The 22,411-nt window shown below is 42.9% G+C and overlaps 1 protein-coding gene across 2 annotated transcripts in view; it reads right to left on the bottom strand.

Annotated features, from left to right (window-relative positions):
* sgcd (sarcoglycan, delta (dystrophin-associated glycoprotein)) overlaps window positions 1–21,631 on the bottom strand; it is a 263,045-nt gene extending 241,414 nt beyond the window's left edge. For both annotated transcript variants that reach the window (XM_070982518.1, XM_070982519.1), the window contains exon 1: window positions 20,777–21,631. The gene's annotated coding sequence lies outside the window, so the exon portion shown is untranslated. The remainder of the gene's footprint in view (window positions 1–20,776) is intronic.
* Between the last annotated feature and the right edge of the window lie 780 nt (window positions 21,632–22,411).

Genomic DNA, 22,411 nt, shown 5'->3' with positions numbered 1-22,411 from the left:
GTGTCCTCTAATCTGACTCCTCTATCAGCGGGACAACATAGCTTGTCTTTCAAACATTCTGTATACTGCGATGTGATGCCATTGTCAGACTTTGTTGACTTATTCATAAACCTCAGGTTGTGTGGATGTATAAGAATGTCCTGCTACGTCTGATGACATCATCCTACGAACAGAACAGTGGGTGAAGCTGCAGGAGCGTTTTTGAGAAAACTGTGTCTCCATCGAATTCAGGCTCATGGCAGCCATTATTCACAAAGTTTTAACACATTTTCTCAAAATGTTGCCAAATTTCTAGGCAATGATTCACATTTGAAGAAACTGGACCGAATGATTCATTAATGTTTTTCTTTTGACACCGAGAAGATTTTTCCGCTATGTCGCCATGTTGATGTTTATACCATTTATGTGAGAATAGCTGTGATACAGACATCAAGCGCATCCCAAATATAGACATCAAGCCCATCAGAGCTGCCAACAAAAAACATTTTAAGCAGCTGCGAGATGAGCTAAGCGTGCTGCAGACGAGACACAGTCAACAACATTAAACATCCGCTTTGTTGTTTCTTGCAGACTGGCTGCTTCTTCAGCTCCTGTGGAGGCCTCACTGATGCTTGTTAGCTCAGCTGCAGGCGACGCGCTTTGAAGGCAGACAGCTCATCAAGGTGAGCGGCACGATGAGTGACAGGTCGAAAACTTTACAGAATGAAGCAGAAGAGGGCGGGACCTGTGCTATCCTTCCTGTCTCGAGGAGAAAATGTGCATATTGTAACTTTTAATGTCCTGCAGATGATTTAACACTTGACAAGTTTGAAGGAAAAGCCAATAATGGGGACAAGAAGACAGAGAGACGTGATGAGATGAAAAGGAGTTCAATGGACTTTTGGCCTGAGGAGGAAATACAGCAGACAGGCGGAGAAGAGAAAGTGAAAGGAAAGACAGAGAGAGACGTGAAGAAGTGTGTGACAACATAACTGGGGGAGGAAAAGCTCTGTTCAGCCCTCTGGGAGGATGACAGAGACCTGCAAAAGTGTTGCTTTACATTTTTTTCACTCTAAAACACCAAACTCAATTAGAAAAATATGTTGATTTAAGGAGTTTTCATGAGTTTTCATGTGTTTTTCTGGCACAGAAAACACGTTGACTACATTTTTAAGCTTGCATAGAAAGATCTGAGTGGCTCAGCTGTTTTTCAAACTACACCACAAGATGTCAAAGGTCTGAAACCAGCCTCACCTGCGGCATTTTCAGTAAAATGGTACAAAAGGAAGGACACCTCACCTCACATGATAAACTGTGACGACTGTAGCAATAATTCGTCCACAGAACGAGGCAGATTGCTAAAGTCAATAAAAATGACTCTTAAAATCTTTTTCACTTCCTCAACAGAAATGAAAGTTTCAGGTAACACACAAATATGACTTGATCTGCAGAGGACACACACACACACACATTTGTTTTTCACACTTCAGGGCCTTCGTTCACACCATTAATTCAGCCTCTTAACACTCTCCACTACATGCCTGACTCTTGGATACAGGCCTCACGCTCGCCTTGTAGTTCACACGACATGTTTTAACTTTCACACCAAACAGTTGCGTGGCCGTGTTTGAAACTTCCTGTTAGTGTATGATACAGAACTGTGGGCCGAAGCTTTGGACGTGTCTTTACTCTAGCTTGTTTGTCATGTACATATTTTGATGAACTAGCTGCATTCTTGCACATTTGTACCTTCTAAGCAGCCGTAGAGGACAAAACGGTGGAAGATTTTTTTTCAATTTGAGAAAAATAACTGAAGTTATTGCACTTTTCTCAAAGACAATATGTGCTCAGGCAAAAATACACCATGATCAATTTTCCGTGGAGGATCTGCTTTGAACTAAAGATATTTCTCTCGGTGTTTTAATTTTTTACACTTCCCCAGGTATCCATAGAAATAAGGAAAAAACACTACTAATAAACCACCGAACTGGTCCAGAGATACAAGATACACCATCTAATTTGGTGGATTTTCTTTGCTTGCGAGGTCATTTGTTAAGCACAGAAACAGGCTGTGGTTTTAACACGCGTACAACCTCATGCATCAGGCATGGACCGCCGACAGCTTCATTTACGAATCAGCTCCAGCCGAAGGACAAATGAAAGTCAGGAGCCATTCAGCTCCTAACTCGTTTATTTTCCAACATCCGTTGAACAGAGGGCCGCCATCATTGATGCTCGCTTCCGTTCTTCTATCGCAGAACACAACATTTTTTAAGGAATAAAACCACTCGAACACAGCGACGTCGGGCAGGTTGGATCCTCTGCATTACAATTCTGTCTGGTGAGTCCCTTTTTCATTGCGCACGTTTTATGAAGTGAGCCCTCTGATGCTGTTATCTACAGTGGCACATAAAAGTCTCAGTACTCCATAGGATTACAGCAGCCAGAGCAGTGGCTCTACTGTCCTTAACTGCATCAAAAACTGTGTGTGTGCGTACACATCAACAGCGACTGTGGGAACCCCAATTAATATACTCATTTCAACAAGTCTTCATAACAAAACAGCAGGAGAGGATTTTTGTCTGTGGTCCAAAAATGAAATGAGTGTTTTCCGCAGGGTTAAATTATTAACTTTAGGCATCAACAACTAACAACTTATCCCCTTCACGAGCGACAGAAGCTGAGAAACTATGCACTCGCTGACACTGCATTTTGTACACCAAACCACCCACCCTGACCTCCCACCTTACAAGCACAATGGGTCATTTTGAGCTGCAGAGGACACCCACATAATTACTTCATGCAATATTCATTTAAACATAACAATATGTATATTTTGTGATGTTGTGTATAAGCTGCTCCAGGAGTTTGATGCTCAAACTCTGCACAGTTTAAGAGGGAACTACACATGACATCTTCTTTTGCCCTGACCCTCAGTCAGTCAAACCTCTAGGTGTGGTCAGTTGTACTCTGCCCAAATGTGATGTAGCGGCATAGTATTGTGCAAAACTACTATCACAGCTGCGCAGGGTGTGTGGAAAAAGCATGTCGTTAACACTAGCTGGCACGCAGGTTATTTGGCTGGATGCAGTTGCTTTAAAAGGCTGTAGTGAAAAATATATACTGTAATTTCACTGTAAAAAAAAAAAAAAGGCCACGACTTAACAAAGATCAGTTTATTGGAACAATGACGCAGAGTACTGATCTGAAATGGGTAATTCACTGATTCACAAGATAAATGACTGAGAGAAAACAGGTATCAAACACAACTAAAGGAGGTTATTAAGTCACCAGCAGCGAGTCCTCCTCTTTGACACCAATGCATTTGAGATCCAGGGGTAGACAGACAGACACAAACACAGGGAAAAAGGAGAGGAGACACACAGGGAGAGACAGGATCCTAACAGCATTTAAATAAAATCCTACGTGGATATTTTGGTCTGGAAAAAAAGGGCCTTCAGGATGAAGATAGCATTGCATAACCATCTAATGAGGTGTAATTGATGATTCATAACCTTTTTCCTCTGGTTGAATTGGAAATTGCACGACAATCCACACACCTGCTGCTAGCATGGAAACCTGCAGCGAGAATGAAATAAAACATCAAAAAGCTATCAAAGCAACTCCACAATGGATGCTCAAGTCAGCTGTAACTGGATATTAGCATTTAAGTGCGATGTTTTTGTGGTCCTAATGGTTTTGAAGGGACACTTGAGAAACATAGTGATTATTTTCTTAAAAATACATGAGTCCTATGCTCTTTAATACCTTGTGTGACTGCGTTATTGCCCCGTTTATGTTGTCTTTATTGCTATAATGCTGTTTTTATGGTAGCCTCTTAGCCAGGACCCTATTAAATAAGTGATTTGAATCACAGCAAGACTTTTACCTTGTTAAATAAAGGATTAATAAAAACAGTCATCGTGCAGCACATGTGCTAAATGCTTAAAAGCTATACAGACATTTGTTGATGACACTCCACGCTTGGGTCAATCCACATCATCTCCCAAATCCCAAAGTAAATTCTGAAATTCAGTAATGATTTGGAAGAGACCACTTTACTGGCACGTCATATTCCTGCCTTTATTGTAGACGAGCAACCATGCAACGATTTTTAACGCCAGCAAAAGCATGCTGATTTTGACTTGAAGGTGATCTGAGTCATAGTTTTGCAGAGCTGGATTGTTGACCGTCAACGTTACCACCTTTGTGTTTCACTTCAAAGTACAGCTGAGACTGACATAGCTGGCCACTAGTTAAAGATGAGAAGTCTGTCAGGGCTGAGCCCGACATGTCCTGAAACATTAGGTTACATTAAAAGCAATGTGGTATGTTTCAAATGGGCAAGAATATATGATAGATATCTTACACACACCACTATTTCCAGCGTATTACTAGTCTTTACTAGATCCTGTGTGGTGGCTTTCAGTCCTCCCTCTCAGTCTGACTGTGCTGTTATTGAATTCCAGCCAATCAATCTGACATGCCCAGGGCATCATTTACTGCCTGCATTGTCTTGCAGATGGGGGATGTGATGGGTGAGAGCAGTGGATTACCTTATGCCATGCTTGTTAAAAGCTTTTATTCTCCATAATCATCTCTCTCTGGGACGCACAAAACTCCCTTAATTAGAATCCAAGACTTTATTTCCCTCCCTCAGTCTTTTAATTCCACGTCGTAAAATTCAAAGCAAGAGCCTCGAGTCAAAATTAGCTTTTTTTGGCAAGAGAGCTCAACCAGAGCACCTGTGCAGGTCAGAAGAGGCAGCGTACAGGCGCTGGTGTTGTGGCCATGAGAGGAGGAAATGAGTGCTGGAGTGTTAAATAAGGGCTCTCTCTGGAGCGCTGCTATATTCAGAGGCCTGTAGTGGAAAGGTGGAATGGATCAGCCCACCCAGAGGAGCGTTTCCTCTGTGGAGAAGGTGACGCTCACAGGGATCCTCATACACTTTGACACTTTCAACGATTGTTTGAAACGTCCAGTCAATTCAAACAGTTATTGAGTTTTGTAATATTTGCTGTTTTGCTCTTTTGGCTCTTATCTGCACTTTCATTATTTGTGCTTTTTTATCCAGACAGCACTGCAGACATGCATGAGGAGGCTTGCTGCTGTTCTATCTTTGCATAACCTGCTTTCTAATATTTGTATCGCTGTTCAATGTCCCTGTAAGGATTTAATTTTACCCAGAGATCACAGATGAATATTTACACAAACACACACTCACAGAGACGTGTTTGGATAAATCGAGGTTTCCTCTTTTTTATTCATGAGAACTTACAAGGTAATGTGTTGAGTACATAAGCTAAATGCTAATTTTAACATTCAAGAGCAAATTGCCTGTAGTGTTAATATGGGACAGATACATTAAGGGGGATTTTTACAAGCTTTGTTCCTGTCAGAAAACACCCACCCACTCACCCACACACACACACACACACACACACACACACACACACACACACACACACACACACACACACACACACACACACACACACACAAACAAAATGCAACCCATTTCAATATGAAATGATTTTAAATCGTGCTTGTCTTCTGTTTAGCAGGAACAAAAGCGGCTCTTCAGCCCACAACAGATTTGTAGTTTTTAAAAAAAGAAACGAAAAGATAAAACAGGAGGATTGTGGCCAATCCTCTGCTGCAGAGCTGAAGGCTCGCTGACTCACAGGGATGGAGAAACCCTGCTTGTTTCGGTAGTGAGGACAAAGTGAATGGTCACCCAGACCCCAGTGTGTCTGATGGCATGTGACAGGAAGCTGCCACACTGCTGCAAAGACTTTCCAGTTCACTGGACAAGAGCCTGACACAACGTATCACCACTAACTGGGACCGCTGTGTGATATCAGTGACAGCAGCATCTTCTTCACCATATGATTTCCTTTTCCGAGGAGGCAACTGTTTCCACTTCCTCTCAGTTCTTTGCATCACATTTAGGAGACTCAAACTGAGTCTGAGTTTGGATTCGGGACTTCATATCTGTGAGGTGAGAGCCAGAATTTGATTTCGAGATTTGAGACAAAAATAAGCACTTGTTGCAAGTAGAATCAACTGTCAAGAAAAATATTTTATCCTTGTCTTTTTCTCTCATTTTCTCAATCCATTTCATTTTATCCATTTCAGAGTCACTGAAGGCCGTCTGTGGGCTGCTTTGAATCGTTTGGGGACATATTTAGATTTTTACAGGACTGTTTGAGTGGCGCTCCAGTCAGCCAGGCTCTTAATAACCTTCGTATGTGGATTTATGTTGTGTATTTGGTGGGAATGTCATGTTTGTATGTATGATTATTGCACCAAAGAAACATCAGTTGGGCTGCATAAAAGCTAGGATAAAGAGGGCTAGCTACTGTACATAAAACCCTCCTGCAGTGCTGGTATAAATGATGCTGGGACAAACAAAGCCCACCGTTGGGGATGCTGATAATGTACAAGCACCTTCCCTGTTGAATACTTTAAAGGTAATATAAAACAGTGGGAAGGAAGGCTAAAATATAGTGTTGTTGCTGTTGTGTGTTTACATGCTGCACGCCTGCACAGCAGGGATTAAAAACCTTGTTAAACCTTTCTGAGGTATGTCTGTGCTGTCTGCTTCACAGGAAATACTTCACTGCAGCATATCACACATAAATGCATTGGTTTTCAAGACGCTGGCATTTATCAGACCTTGGGTTGTCACATTTGACTGAGCACTTACAATGGCTTGGTCACTCCACTTTCTTGAGTGGCATAAATTGGCAAATTTATACAATATTTATCTATTAAATGCATGTCCACACAACTCTGGATTGATTGAGAGGAAACAGAGAAAAACAGGTCAAGCCAGATTGAAAGAGAGGTGAGGGAATGTTTTGGGAAACAAATCAGAAAAATCCAGGGTCGACGCTCATTACACAAGACCAGCTGTGGCCAGAGGAGTGAAGGCAGTTCAACACAATTACACAAACACAAAAAAGCAGATTTTCTGCCACACTTTATGTGTGCTTCATTTCTAATCTTAAAATATCTTCAGATTTGAATATTTGAATGCAAACTGCAGCAGATGCAGGAAGTGAAGGTAGCTCTGGGTGTTTGCTTTCTCTCTCCTGTGTGAACGGCGTGCACGAGTTTTGCCTCTTTGTCCTCTTCCAGGTCTCCATGGAAGAGAGGTCATGAGGAGCGATCCACACTCTTCACGTGTTTACAATCTATCTATACGTTTCTCGTCCTGATTATCCGCACTGTAGTTTTATGTCTGTCTATTCTGTGCACACAGTGTAGGCGCCAGAACAAATATCCAAGGGGGACATGAGGATTATAGCAGAGGGGCAACATGGCAGTGTAGCCATGCGTAGAAACCATTCAGTGGTAATACTCCCCAGGAGGAAATAAAAATAAGTGTAAATACCTCGCAAACATTGGTCGGTTTGGTTGTGAAATAGAATCAGACGTCTCCACTGTGACATCCACTCCATTACAAAGACTGATGTTACTTTCACTCTGGAGACTGGAGTTCATGTCCTGTAGGTCAATGCTGCCTAATTAATGTCAGTTTTTAGGATGGATAAATGAGGGGTGGAAGTAACAATTATTAACTGAAACTAGCTAAAAATGGAGGTGGTGAACATAAAAAAATAAAAAAATAGTGGGTAAAAAAGAAAAGGTAATATAAGATAAGATAGGACTTTATTTATCCCATGCTGAGGAAATTCAATGATAATAAAATAAAGAAAATGAAAAGTGGTATGAAAAATGGAGCCATAAATTATTAAGTGATTTAATTAATTTAAAGCCGATTTGATTCAAATAGTCGTGATGTGATGAGGACAGAGCCATGTTTCATCATATTCCCCGGTCTTACACTCATCATTCATTTTTCACAACACAAAACTGCCATTTATCATGCAGGGAAAGCAGCCTCGAGGGTGCGAGCGACAAAAACTAATTGAAAGCAGCAGAAGTGATGAAAATGCCTACGAATCAACGGCGGAAGCGATGAGATGTATGTAAATTCAGAATAACCAGCTGACGATGTCACAACCACGTCGACTGACTCCACTGAGTCCAAGTCAAGCCAGTAACGGCTAACTTTAAATTCGGGGAAAGCTCGAGTTTGGTGGGTGACGACGTATCACCTAAACTGTGAATGAAGAGACCTCTGGGTTTTGTTTTATTCATTTTAAATGCATTCTCTGGTTCATCATTGTGGGAAACGATACTGTAAATATCATTTTCATCTTGGCACACCACGGTGAGGCTGATTTGCTCTCTTGGGTAGTTTCCCAAGTGTCTGCAGCGCTGAAGTGGGACATTAGCAAAAACATCAACTCCTGAATATGATATAATCACTGCTGAGTTCATTCTTTTTCAATTCCCTCAACCTGATCCAAGCCAACCCTTCTGTGACAATGAAGTCACACGGTTTTCACCCATCCCATCAGACTCTTGGTGTTCAGCTGACTAAATTAATTAGATCTTTTCTCATGCAGCATTTGTCTGCTGATAAAAACTAGAAATACTACCCAGGAAGTGACAGCAGGCATGAAGACATTCCTGACTTTGCTCACGATGGATAAAAGGGATGAAATGCACTTTGAATAGCATTCAAGCGACACCTCAGCTCGTGCAGACAGTGTTGTGTTATTGAGGAATGACAAGAGACTGATACTGCGAAACAGGGTGGGCGTGGAGAGCGAGAGGGGGATTTTTACTTTCACTACAGAAAACACAACTATTTGCAGTGACAACACTCTCCTCGCTCTTGAAATATGCCCGCCGGGGATTTGTGGATGTTTTCAATAATTACTCATTTTTCATCTCTGCTTGCCTCCTCCCTCCACCTCGGTATCTTTTAATTTACGCCAACCATCCTTGCAAAATCGGGAGTTAAGAAAATGAAAAATCAGGCAGTCATTAGTCAAAGCAGCCATCCATTCAACAGGTAAATATGACCATCACTCATACAGTCAATATTAGCTCACATACTGCTGGCCTCTGTAATTCAGTCTGTGTATCCCTGCGGCTAATTCTACCCTCCAGTAAACAATAAAACACGCACAAACACATAAAGACAAGCAGGAGCAAACTGTGCATTGACACACTCACATACACGCTCATGGAAATAAACATGTATACTCCACACAGAAGCATTACCACCGAACCATTACAAAAGCACATTCATACTCTGCTAGTGTTCCAGTCAGTAAACACAGCTTATGTGACTATAATGCATTAAACAAGAGCGTCAATTCTGACTGACATTATGTTCAGCTTCTGACCGACACTGAAACGGCCTCTGCTGGGAACATCTGCATTAAAATGATATGCCGGTCTTATTGTGCACTTATAGCCATGCGCCACAGGCACTTGTGCTGAGCCGGTTAAAGCGGGGATTCAGTGGCCGGCGTCAGGAGATGGAAATCAAATAATGAATAAATTTTACATCCTGACTCATTTAATTTTCTCTGCGGCTCAGGGAGAATTCTTGTCTGGAAGCCGGTAGTGATTTCCCCTTTCATGTAAACGCCACAGAACGTGATAGTGTTAGCACGCAAAACATCCATAAACACACACACAGAGTGCAAATGCACATTCATATTCACACACAAATAATGGACTTTAAAGTCGCGTATCTGCTCGGACAATCGATTTGGACGAGTTCGCTCTCTGCATGTAGTATTAGTCCAGGGAATTAAGAGCAAACAAATGCATTGCATACATGAAAGTACTCATGGAAGCTGCAATGATTGTTTTCGCACAATGTGAAATTCAATCATGCTGCACAGCCACGTAGTTCCAAACTAAAAAGAACGTTTGAAAAGTACTTTATAGCACATTTTTATTGTTAATTTGACGGCATGATATGTCCTGTAAGGGCCTGATTGCTAGATTATGATGATGTGTACATAAAGACTGAGATCATACACAACATATCTGTGTTTCTCTACTGATATCTTAAGCAAAAAAAACAAGAATTTCATACAATCTCTCCACTTTTCTACCTCATAGTATTGTTTTACACGGCATAAAGCTCGCCGCTTCTAGCAGCAGCAACAACGGTTTGTTTGAGATAAAACATCACTCAGTGGGGCAGCGTGGACAGTGATAGCCAACATAGTGTAGTAGGCAAAGAAAGAAAAGAAAAAGATCCATCTGAGGAAACACAAACTGCATCAAAAGAGAATCTGAAGAAGACGTCACAGTCCTGCCTGTTTTCTTTGTCACAGCTCAGTTCTATGACAGGGGAAAACACTTGAGATACAGCGGCATGGAATAATAAGGTGCTTTTTTCTGTCACAGCTGACTCCAAAGAGATGACAGGAAATTGGGGGAGTGGGAGATTGACATGCAACAAAGGTTCCCAGCTGGGCATGAACCAGGAACTTTCCAGTTCATGGACTCCTGACCCATCAGGGGACCCGATGAGGCAACACCGAGGCAACTCAGCAAACAAAAGAAATAATAGATGATGGAGGACGTGCTTTCTTGGCAAGAAATAAAGCTCGGTCTTACAGAAGCCACAGGAGAGCGTGTGAAGAGGAGAGCTCAACTTAAGTGAAAGCTCACGCTGTCCTTATGCACATGTGAACACCTGGCCCAGGTGTATCTCATACTGCTGATGATACTGCAACAGGAAACAAGGAGCAGAAAGCAGCAGGCATGACTGATCGACAGGTGATGTCTGAGTAGTGAAAGAAAAGTAAAATCTGGTTCATCTCTTTGCTGCATATGGCCCCCAACAAATTAATGGCATAAACTTGAGGAAAGTGCAGATGGGGTGAGCCTGAGCATTGTATTACCAAAGCTCCAGAACAAGACCGACACATGCGATGAGACCGTTGGCTTCTTGAAGGCAGATATAATTGGATTGGATCGGATTCTTCCTCTTTCTCTTCACTTTCGCTCTCAGTCTTCTTCATTATCTGCCTCTCATTCTCTAACTTCCTCCATCTCGCTTCGACTCCGCCATCCTCCGTAATCTTCTCACTTTCCTCTCATTCTCTGCAGTTTTGTCTTGTCCTCTCCTTTGTTTTCTCTCGTCCTTTAAATCTTCGATGCTCTGTTTCATCGTGGCTGTCAAGTTTCCGTCGCTTTTATTTTCTGCCTTTTGAACTCCTCCTTCGCTCTCCTCTTGCTCTCTCACACTCTCCTCGTGTTTCACTCTGTCGCTTTCTGAAACAATAACCATGCTTCACAAGCCGCTGGCGTTCGCGCAGTCGGCTGCTCATGGTATGCTGATTAGGCAATACCCCCCCCCCATCTGAAAACAAAGTCTGATTTGCTGTAGCGTCATAAAACCGCCAATGCAATGCATAATGTCAGAGTGTGAAACTAACTTTCTGCCTCTTTTGTCAGCACCCACGAGCGTGTCAATAAAATCCTTCAGTGAATGATGAGCTTTAACAGCCAGTCAGCAAAGTGGTCATTTTTCAATGCCTTGTTTCAAGGTTCAATAATCATATATACATCATACAATCTATCAGCAGGACCCTCTACTGCCCTTAACCAAGGTGACTTATGTCTTGATTTACAGCAATCAATACCTCATCAGAATTATTCACCCCCTTTGACAAACAAATCAATGCATGTTCTTCAGCCCCGGACCAACATCGGAGCGGTCCGTATGAGCTCGCTGTAATTCAAAGGTCAAAAATGGGCACATGTTACAGAGGACAGCTCCCTGGACTCACATTTAGCTCATGGCTTTATGTGAAGGAGCGGGAAACACCAACAGGTTTCACGTCACCGCACCAGAACCACAGGAATGACACCTTCCCTCAGCAGGGGGAACTTCTGCATTAGGTTACATGAACCGACAACAATCCTTTCGCGTTGTCGTGCTCCTTTTCATATTCTTGTGTTTTTATTGTCTGCAGGGTTAGTCCACACTATTTCTATTGCCTCATTTTTATTTTCCTGTGCTTCCATTTTGTCCAGTAATAAAGAAAAAAATAATCTGATCTGTAGAAACTGTCCTGATCTGATAAAGGTAAGATACAAAAATCTAAAAATTGACAGCGGTGGTATCCCCTCATGCCATTTGTCTGTGCTTCATCATACATGAAAGTCACTGGGCCATCACTAATGGAGTGCACTACTAACAAGGGGAAAATACTGTTTAAAAAACAAAGAAACCCTGAAGGTTCATCTCTTAACAGTCAGTGGAGGTGCACCAAGAGAACTGAAGAAATGAAGCTGCATCTTTCATTCATGAGAAAATTGCCTATTTTCTGTGTTCCATTTCGACTTATTCCTGAATAAATCACGAGAAGACGTACAGCTCCTACACTCCGATACACTCGTCACCCACACACAATCCCAGTGTGACAAACCAACACTTTTAAGCAAATGTTTTAGCTGGGAGCCATTTTTTGAACTAGCCTTGCATAGATAATGTTCGAGATCCAATGGAAACAGCGTGTGTAGCATCAACACCATTAAACTTGTGCTTTTGGCCAATTCTCACCCTGCTAAAAGGAATATATTGTCAAAGTGTGAGTCATAGACTTTCATGAGCGTATCTCGACTACAACGGCGATTACCTTCAGGCATCTGTATTGTCAAGGACATCAGATAGCAGAGTTGACTGCTGAACTCTTTCCTTTTGAATGCTTTCAAGTAGATTTTTTCATCATTTAAATTGGTTTAATGTAACAGTGAATCACTCTGCTTCAGAGCATCGGTTGACTCCCAAAGATGTTTCTGTAATTGTTTTCAAGACATATATCTTTCAACAAATCCACATCATGCTCTTGTGCGCTTTTATAAAGCCTTCATTTCCTTTGGAAATGGTATCATACAGCATTAAAACATTTTTTCTTTCAGCTGGGATCGTCATGAAATGTTGATGAAGTCAAATTTACCTCATCAGCAGCTGCCAAGTGGCACGACAGGGTTTGACTTATGAATTATACAGACAGATGTCGACGTGTGCTGATGTAAAACAAGTGTAGATGGATCCGTTCACACAGTCATGCTTCCTGTAGTGTTAGCACTTATCACATAATTAGTATTAATTGAGGCCGCGTAAAGGTGGAATTGCGCACACGTAGATTTCTCATCACTCCACACGACTCTTAGGTTTAATTCTTATGTGAGATGGAATGGATGGTTATTGCTTTGTCTTGGTTAGCTACTGATGCTTAAACCTGCACTGTGGAACATGTGTCTCCCCCTTCTGGCAGTGAGAGTAATTGCACAAACTCTGTCAATGTGCCCAGGATGCTTTAGGCTTCATCATACTCACACTTTAAGTAATATGAATTATTTAGGAAAGAAGCTGTGTTCAAGTGTTCAAGGTCAACCCAGGGAAGATTTTTAGACATTAAGGCTACACATGACCGATCCAATCGCACGTGTTTACCATGTGGGCCTCGAGGAATATACTGTATGTATGAGCCATGGGGCTGCACAGATCCCCCTTGGCTCCCACCACTCTCAGTGAGTATTTATGTGGCTCATTATTGAATCTATTTGTTAAGTAATCAAAAGCCCATCAGCTCATGAGCCCTTGGCTGTCTGTCTCTCTGCACAGCTGTCTGTCTGTTCACATTTCCGCCAGATTTCTAACCTTCAGATGGACCTTTGTGTTGGCTTTTGTTCTTCCCTACAAGACAAATCAATTCCTCAAAGGACTCAAACTCTTAAGTGAAATCAGTTCCAGGTTGCTAATGCAGGCTGTCAGTATCGCTCAGTGGCGGGAGGAGATAAAGCTATTTATGGAGAAGACAGGAGATGGGAGAGACTCGCTTTTCTCTCTCCGCCTGTCCCTCTCTGAGGTCCTGAGACCACCATTTTATTTAGAAACAGATTCGAGGACATGCACGCATAAAGACCTCAAGATAAATACAATCGATCTGTCAGCAGCCAACATAAAATCAATCCCATTTATACTTGCAATTAATTTTCTTTTTCTCACATTAAATATTCATGTCAAACTGGATTTCACTGCTTTCTAATGTTGAGGTTCGAGCGTCCAGTTTAAAGCGCTGCTGTAGGCAAAATCAAAGTCCACTTTCTTGTGTCTGTCCTGCATTAGTGGTGTCAACAGCACCAGCCATTGTACACACCCTCCTTTGACACTGCCTCCATCCCCACTGCAGACATTTTGTTCTTGGAAATAAAGGAGGACGTACTCATTCTTATTCTCCAGGTTAAAAGGTCCACATATTTTGTCCTTTGGTGGATTGAAAGCTCAGACACCACATAAATATTACAGCTGACCAGTTAGTCTAAAAATGGATTTGGCTTCAATATCGTCCGACCCATCACAGCACTGTAACTAGCCCTGATCCATACATAGTACTTACTTTCAATATTAAATTAATTGCATGAAATGGCCAAAAGGGGCTGCACGGTGGCGCAGCAGGTAGTGCGCGTGACTCACAGCAAGAAGGTTGCCAGTTCGATCCCCGGGTCAGGCGGGGCCTTTCTGTGTGAAGTTTGCATGTTCTTCCCGTGCATGCGTGGGTTCTCTCCGGGTACTCCGGCTTCCTCCCACAGACCAAAAACATGCTCATTAAGTTAATTGATGACTCTAAATTGTCCATAGGTGTGAGTGTGAGTGTGAATGTTTGTTTGTCCTTGCATGTGGCCCTGCAATCGGCTGGCGACCGGTTCAGGGTGTACCCCGCCTCTCGCCCATTGTAGCTGGGATAGGCTCCAGCCCCCCGCAACCCCGAAAGGGATAGGCGGTATAGATAATGGATGGAAATGGCCAAAAGCACGCACACAGACTTCTCTTAAGTCTCTGCCATTCAACACACAGTCTACAACAATCACCACAATCAATGAGCATGCAGCTTAATAAAAGAAAACTGACTCACCAGTTTGCTTTAATGTGTGAGGGACAGATGGCAAAAAGTTCACAAACTCCATAAAACATATCCTCCGGGCGAGATCCCCAAGTAGCAGAAAGGCCAAACTTCACCAGCCGCCCAGAACCTCTTCAAGTCTTCTCCAGCAACTGGCTGGCAACAATATCTATTTCTACCTTTGACGTGAAGCTGCTGCTTATCATGCTGATAAAATGACCCTTCTTCTCAAAGCTAAAATAGGATGATGCTCTGCTATTTTTAATGTCACTCAAGAATTTAGAGGTTTTTTTCTTTTTTGTAACCAACTTCTGATCGGGAAGGATTTGTTTTCTGTGCAAGATTATTCCAAAATAGACAAATTGCCGAAGAAGGAGCATTTAAATTTCATGGTGAATGATTTTGAGAACATGAACAAACACTGGAGGGAGAACTATACTTCACATTGTTACATTTTCATTCATCATAGGCCCCTTCTCTCTCTCTGAGGGCTTAGTAGGCCCTGACAGCTCCCACTTGACATCACAAACTGCAGCCTGAATCAATACATGTCTAAATATTTCTTCTCATAAAAGCAGTGGTGGTTGCAGGATCATTGCATTGGATTGCATTAGACTGCACATGTGTTCCCATTATTATGTTGGTTCTTTTTAGGTGCCAGTTTCAAATAAATATTGCAGGGAGCAGGTAGCCATGGACAACAGTCATCTCAGGTTTCATGTGGATGCTGCAGTATATTTCCTCATCAAAAAACGTCAAAAAGTTCAACATAGTAGGGTTTATGTTGATGTTAATGGGGACCTCGAGTGCCTCCTCCCTCCTAATAAACAGACAGATGCTCTGAGGAGATGGAGCCACGTCCAACAGCAGCTATTCTGCAGGTTATGGATTGTGCACAACTTCAAAGCGGATCCACTGACCTGCTTTGTTCTGCCCTTTCCTCCTTCTCGCCATTTCCCTGCTTCGATTATGTGGCTCCATGCTGCTGGATATTTAAAGACATCAAATGCATGTGAAGGCCTGACAATTAGTGGGGACTGTTGCTGGGTAATTAGTGGAAAGGAAGTAAGCCTTCAATTTCCCCTGCCACCCAGAGAGCATCCCCACTCAAACACACATGTGCCCAATCCCACTTAGCGAAAGAACACACATGCATAAGCGAGCATACAAGAACACACAGATTCAATGAGCAGCGCGCTACAGACAAACAATGAGAGGAAATATTCACAGTGGATTCACAGAAGCTGTTGTTTTCTTTGTACTGTTTGTGAAGAGATGCAACGTTGCTCATGTGGCTAATTGGACAGGACAGTGGACATGGAGACAAGACACGACTAGATACATAAATACACATATATACATATAAAATACTGTACATGCTCCATCCACTGCGGTGGAAGGGAAGTAATGAAGGAAAACAGGATGGGCAGAAGGAAATTGATAAAAGCAACATGACAGAAGGAAAAGGTAGGAAAAACAGAAGAAAGGAGGAAAGAATGCCACAAGAAAGAAAGAGAAAAGGGTGGAAACAAGCAAAGCAGTACGAGGGATGGGAAGACGGTAAGAAATATGGAAGAAAAGAATGGGAGTGAATTGGCAGCAATGATAATAAAGAGCACGGAAAGAAGAACAGATGAGAAAAGAAAGGAAAGAAATAAAGCAACAAGTAAGTTCCAGCGTACAGTATTTACCTCTGAGATGAAGTGAGGGATGAGAGAGTCTCCTGCATTTGTTTGGTGTCATAACCCCTCTCACCAAGGACAAAGACGGGAAACCGCACTCGAGCAGTGACTTAAAAAGCTTTATCTTTATTTAACTTGAAGAGAAAACAAGCAAAGAACAAAATGTTCTTCTCATGGAGGATAGGGTTGCAGTCACGGAGACTGGCTGACAGCAGGCGGTGAGACCAGCAGTGCTGAATTTACCTGATGACCTGCCTCCACCCTCCAGCCTGCAGGGAGAAGCTCGTCCACAGGGTTTTCTGAGTGAAGCACCATGATTTCACTTGTTCACTGCTCCATTCTTATTTCCACACCAACACATTAAAATGCTAGATCTTTAATCAAAGAAAGAAAGAAATGTACTCATCCAGCACTCAAATATAACCGACATTGTTGGTCGATGCTGGCTGTACACAAGCACACACATAAAAATATGTAATCTATCCATCTGTCTAGACACACGCACATATTAAAGAGTGTATCCCAAGGTTAAAGAAGGACAGTGAAGGCTGTCATCAGAGCACTTAAAATGAGTTGATTTGTTTAAGGTGCTGCAATGCTGAAGGACGCAGCAGCTTGTCCTCTGGCTCCAAATCAACTTTACTGACTTTTAGGTGACGCCCTCAGCGCTCTAATGTAGTTATGCATTGCATGAATGTGTGTGTGTGTGTAATTGAAGTGTGTACGGGATAGTTTTTAGGCTAAGTAATTCATGAGTGCTTGCTGAGGTATAGGGTGAGTTGTGGAGAGAAACACCTCAGAGCTTCTGCTGCTCCCTGCTGCAGTATTCATTACTGCACCTTTCCTAAAATTCATTATTCATGTTTTTTCACCGGCTGTCTTGTCCAAGTCATCGCATGGACCGGTTTCCGACGGGGACTTTGTTCTCGTCGACACTCGATCAACACCTGCAGTCTCCCACTGTTCCCATCTCTGGCTCCCTTTATCATTCCATTCTCCGTCCATATTGTCCTGCCTCGTCATCTCTCACCTCCTTGTCCTCCTCTTTCTCTTCACTCTATACCTCTCTGTCACTACATCTTCATTCCTCCTTCTAGTCCTTCTTCACTCACTTTCTCTCTTCTCAAGCTTTATTGTGAAACTGTAACCAGACTTTGCATATTTATTATTGCTAACGTGACCACGGATTGAGAGGGTGTTGTTTTCATGCCCAGGCAACACAAGAAGAATGCAAACACCTCATAGAAAAAGTCCCATGAGTATTTTAATCACATTTACAATAATGGCCTCAAAGATGGGCCATACTGAGTTTAATTTAAGCATCAGCATTTATCAGCGATAAACCAGATCTGGAGTTTTGATATGTTGACTTCCAAAGCAGCAAAAGAACCTCACAGAACTCATCTGTTGCCAAGAAACTGCATGAACATCTGTCAAAAAACTGTTGCATGATCATCTGCCAAACATGCAAACTCCATCTCACCGTCTGAAACGCCCCATTTCAGCTTCAAAGAGCCCAGCCTGCTCTGATTGGTCAGTTCACACAGGCCTACGCAGGCACTGTGTTTCCTGTCTGCCAGTGTTTTATTTATTTATTTATTTATTTGCTTCCAGCTAGCTTCTACCATGAATATCATCAAAATAACTGCTTCTGGATTAAAACTTCATCACTGCAAATGTTCAAGCATGAATTTGATCTGCTTTAGCCTTAGCCTCACTTCCCAGTGGGCCACTAACAATACAGCTTTGTAACGACGTTTGTGTGGTCTTAGCAGGCTAGCTGCTGAGTGCCAATCAAAGTTACACAGTGTTACTAAGCAGATATGTTCCTGTGGTCTCAACATTTCTTTTCACATTTAGCTATATCATTACCTTCAGGTCCTGTTTTTCAAGTAAATTAACACACAGCAACAACAAACACGTCCTGATGATGATCCAGGAGCAGAACGTTCTTTGCGTAACAACAAAGCTAACACTAGCTGAGCTAACGCTACAGTATAAACACAGAAAAGCAGCATGAAAACGGATACAAGCCTACTAGTCTCATCGTGTAGCCACATTAGCCGCCAACATACATGCGCCAAGTTAAACAGGCTAATATTGATCCATCCTTGAGCTTAGACTGTTACCAGCTTTCGTTGACAAAGCAGTCCAGCAGAGTGACGTTAAAATGCATACATGTTTACCGGGAGGTTTTTGCCTACGTGATGGAGTGACTTGAAGGTGTAGCTGTAGGTGATGCCGCGTTACATTGTGTTCAGGAGCAGTGTTTTGTCTGCGAGAGAGAAGTTCTCTCCGGCATGGAAAGGGAACCCCACCCCCCGCCCCAAAAAAGCATAAAATGGCCTCTTTAACTAAATCAGGATGACAAAAATTGCTTTCTGAAGCAGATCAACTATGGCTTATCTGTAGTTAGCTCAAAGTTTAAAATACATTCCCTGTCTTTGTCATTACATCCGGTAGCAACCCCAAATCCCAAAATGTCCCTCCAGATTTAAGTTTTTCTTTTTCTTTTGCATTATTTAGTCCACACACACACCATTATGCAGTATCCTGCTTTACTGCTGTACAACTTACAAGTGTTTTGGTAACTTGTCAGGCCACCAGCGCTCTTTGGCACAGATTCTCTGGAAGGCTCCTGGATGGATGAGCACCATTGTGCCAAAAGATATTCCCTCATTTTGATGGTGGTGGTGGAGAGTTTCTCTGTGCTTCTTCACTCTGCATCACAGTGTGCTTTTAGAAACACTGCACATCCACCGTACAGAAAACTGACTGGAGAAAGTCATCTTATCAACTGACTGAGGAGGATAATCCATGTACTGTAAGAAATTAACTGTTATATACTGTTCAAGACGGACCTACCCAGTATACTGCAAAATGATTGCTGATGATTGAGTCATTTTTTGATAGACAGATTTTTTTTTTTTTTTTTTTTTTACAGTGGGGAGCCTAGGTGTTTACACATTATTATATTTCATTAGCTGTTTTAATGATTTATTGATTTATTGATAAACAGACCTCTAGCTCCAGGTCCTTGATACGTTCATTGCTTGTGGCACTAAAGCTGGCTAAACGGATTATAAATGTGTGAATAATTTCAGAACAGCTGATCCAATCGGGATATCTTTCTATTCTTATGGAAAATAACTCCATCCGGTGTCCATCCCCACTGACTGAGTAAACTGTTCGACACATGCTGAGGAGCAATAACGTAGAAACAACAGCACACCTTGAAATGCAGCCACCATTAAGTTTGAATTTCCTTTCACAGACATGATCCAGACACCAACAGATGAGCGAGCATCTCAGTGTTAAACATGAGCTCAGGCGCAGTGTGTGATATCCTTTCTCTGTCATTTGTGCTGCTTGATTCAGAAGAAGCCGCCCGTTGGCACAGACTCTGACACTGAACACACATGCACAGGGAACCCGTGGATGCAAGCAGCCCACATCTTGATCTCCATAAAGAGACACCATGCAGTTATTCCATCACACAGGGAATAACCCACGCAACCATTCATTTACAGCAGACTTACAAATACAATGCACAGTCAAATGCATGAAGCACATCTCCACATTTTGGTGGATCATCCATATCCAATGCCAAGCATTCATACCAGTTTATGTGGATGGGCAGCGTGATGAGGGGAACCATTAACAGACAGTAAACACACATTTTGTTCTATCAGAAATAACAAATGAGACACTTTTTTTGTCACCATGTGATGAAATGGAAACCTTCTGTATGTACCAACTTAAACAGAATGAGTCGTAAGGATTTTAGAGGCAGAAGACAATGAACCCTCCTATCCAAAAGTGGATACAATGAACTCAGAATAGCTGCAGTTCATCTCTGAGTGCAGACTCCTGTGCACACATACCAGCAGACCAACTCAGTGCAAACAGACTCTGGATGCTCCGTGCTTCTACAAATCCACTTAACACTAACACCTCTGCTTCTCGGCTGCAGTGCCATTCATTTCTGACTGGCTGCTGAGCAGAGACACAGTGAGGGACATTGGTACAGACACGAGATGATGCATAGTAAACAGGACAGAGCAGTGCCAGTCCTGACTAATCAGACAAAGCAGGGGGATGCGGTAGCAGCTCCGTAGTAGACACAATTTCTTAAAAAAATTAGCTTCCACCACACCAAGAGAGTGATCCAGAGAAGCAAAATCTGCCACATCACTGACACTGAGCCTCTCCTCTCTAAAGTACAGAATCAATGTTGCTCAGGAAGAGCAGAACGGAGATAAAACGGCACAAAGAAGCAACACCGCAAAGTCGAAGTAAAAGCAGTCTTACCTCTTAGTCAGATGCCAAAATCTCTGTCTTGGACAAGTCAGAAAACCATAGAGGTGGTTGAGCAGCTGGTGCTCCTTGATATACAATGATACAGGAATTTTTGGGCTTGTCAGAAAGGAACTCCCCAATTTCTTCAGAGCCTTTCTGTGATTTTTGGATAATCGCAAGTCTGGTTTAGAGGCTGGAGTCCAGCAGAACCAGAAGGAGACGGCTCATTTCCATGTGCAACACGGGTGCCTCTGACATGCTTCTTCTTCCCTTTAGGGGACCGGGGTGCCTCAGACTGCAATCTGGCTGGGGCAGAGAAGTGGACAGCAGCAGCAAGAGTGTCGGTAGTTGTAGTAGTAATATTCCTGATCGTGGAAAGAACTGAGCATCCTTCAGTGAGATAAAGAAGACAAGAAGAAGAAGATCCAGCGCACCAGAACCGCAGAGCGCACAGCACAGCGCAGCACACTCTCTGTCGTTTAAATCCCCCCAAAATGGGCTGATTCTAGGCAGGAGGCAGGCAGATCGACACAGCGCAGAGGGATGAGGTGCTGTTGCATCAACATTGCTCTTAGTCTAGTTTTCTTTTTTAAGAGGAAAAAGAAAAATCACCACTAAAGCTCCAACAGATTCACCACCAGCATCATCTCCTCTCCGGGGCTCCTCAAGTCTGCACAGGACTGAGTGTGACTGAGAGCGAGAGAGGGGAGACAGCGAGAGAGGAGGGAGAGTGTATGCATGCATGCATGTGTGTGTGTGTGTAAATGTGTGTGTGCGTGCAATAGAGGAATATAGGCGGAGAGAGGAGAGTGGAGAGCAGCGAATGGGCAGGAGGCTGCGAGCGCAAGTGGAGCTGGAGAGCGATGTGAGAGGAGAGGAGGATGCTCGGAGAGGAGGAGGAGGAGGAGGAGGAGGAGGAAGGTTTGGGGGAGATGCCCAGTAGAGAGAGAGAGAGGCACAGAGAAAAGGAGAGAGAGAGAGAGAGAGAGAGAGAGAGAGAGAGAGAGAGAGAGAGCAGCTCGCACTCAGTGACTACATTAACAGCGCTGAGTAGGTGGAGTTTTCCTCGCAGAAGCGGGGGGGGATCATCATTTGAAACTCAAAAGATACACACACACACACACACACACACACACACACACACACACATAATTATGAGAAAGAGAGAGAGAGAGAGAGATGCAGAGGAAAAGAGGAAAAGAAAGTGATGAGCGGAATAAGAAAGGATGAAAGATGGAGGAAAGAATCAGGATATTTGGAGGTTAAAGAAACCTGTGAGGAGTGATGGCAGCTGAGGGAGAGAGAGAGAGAGAGAGAGAGAGAGAGAGAGAAGAGAATTAGTGGAGAGAGAGAGTGGAACGTGTGTGTGTGTGTGTGTGTGTGTGTGTGTGTGTGTGTGTGTTGGGGGGCAGTAGAGTCCCCAGCTGCAGCGGTGCTGGCTCACTGACAGCCCTCCTCTTGCCAGGGGTCGTAAACATCGATTAGAATATTTAAAGACGCACGCGCTCGTGCACCGTAAGAAAACACATGGATGCTTAAAGGCCTTGGCACACACTCAGACGGACTACAGGTACGTATATGCACACACACACACACACACACACACACAGTACATAAACTTTCTTTATAGACTAACATTCATATGTT

This window comes from Chaetodon trifascialis, chromosome 16 (genome assembly GCF_039877785.1).
Source record: "Chaetodon trifascialis isolate fChaTrf1 chromosome 16, fChaTrf1.hap1, whole genome shotgun sequence".
NCBI classification, from domain to species: Eukaryota; Metazoa; Chordata; class Actinopteri; order Chaetodontiformes; family Chaetodontidae; genus Chaetodon; species Chaetodon trifascialis.
The sequence above is the reverse complement of the archived record's forward strand: the minus strand, read 5'-3'. Positions and strand labels throughout refer to the sequence as shown.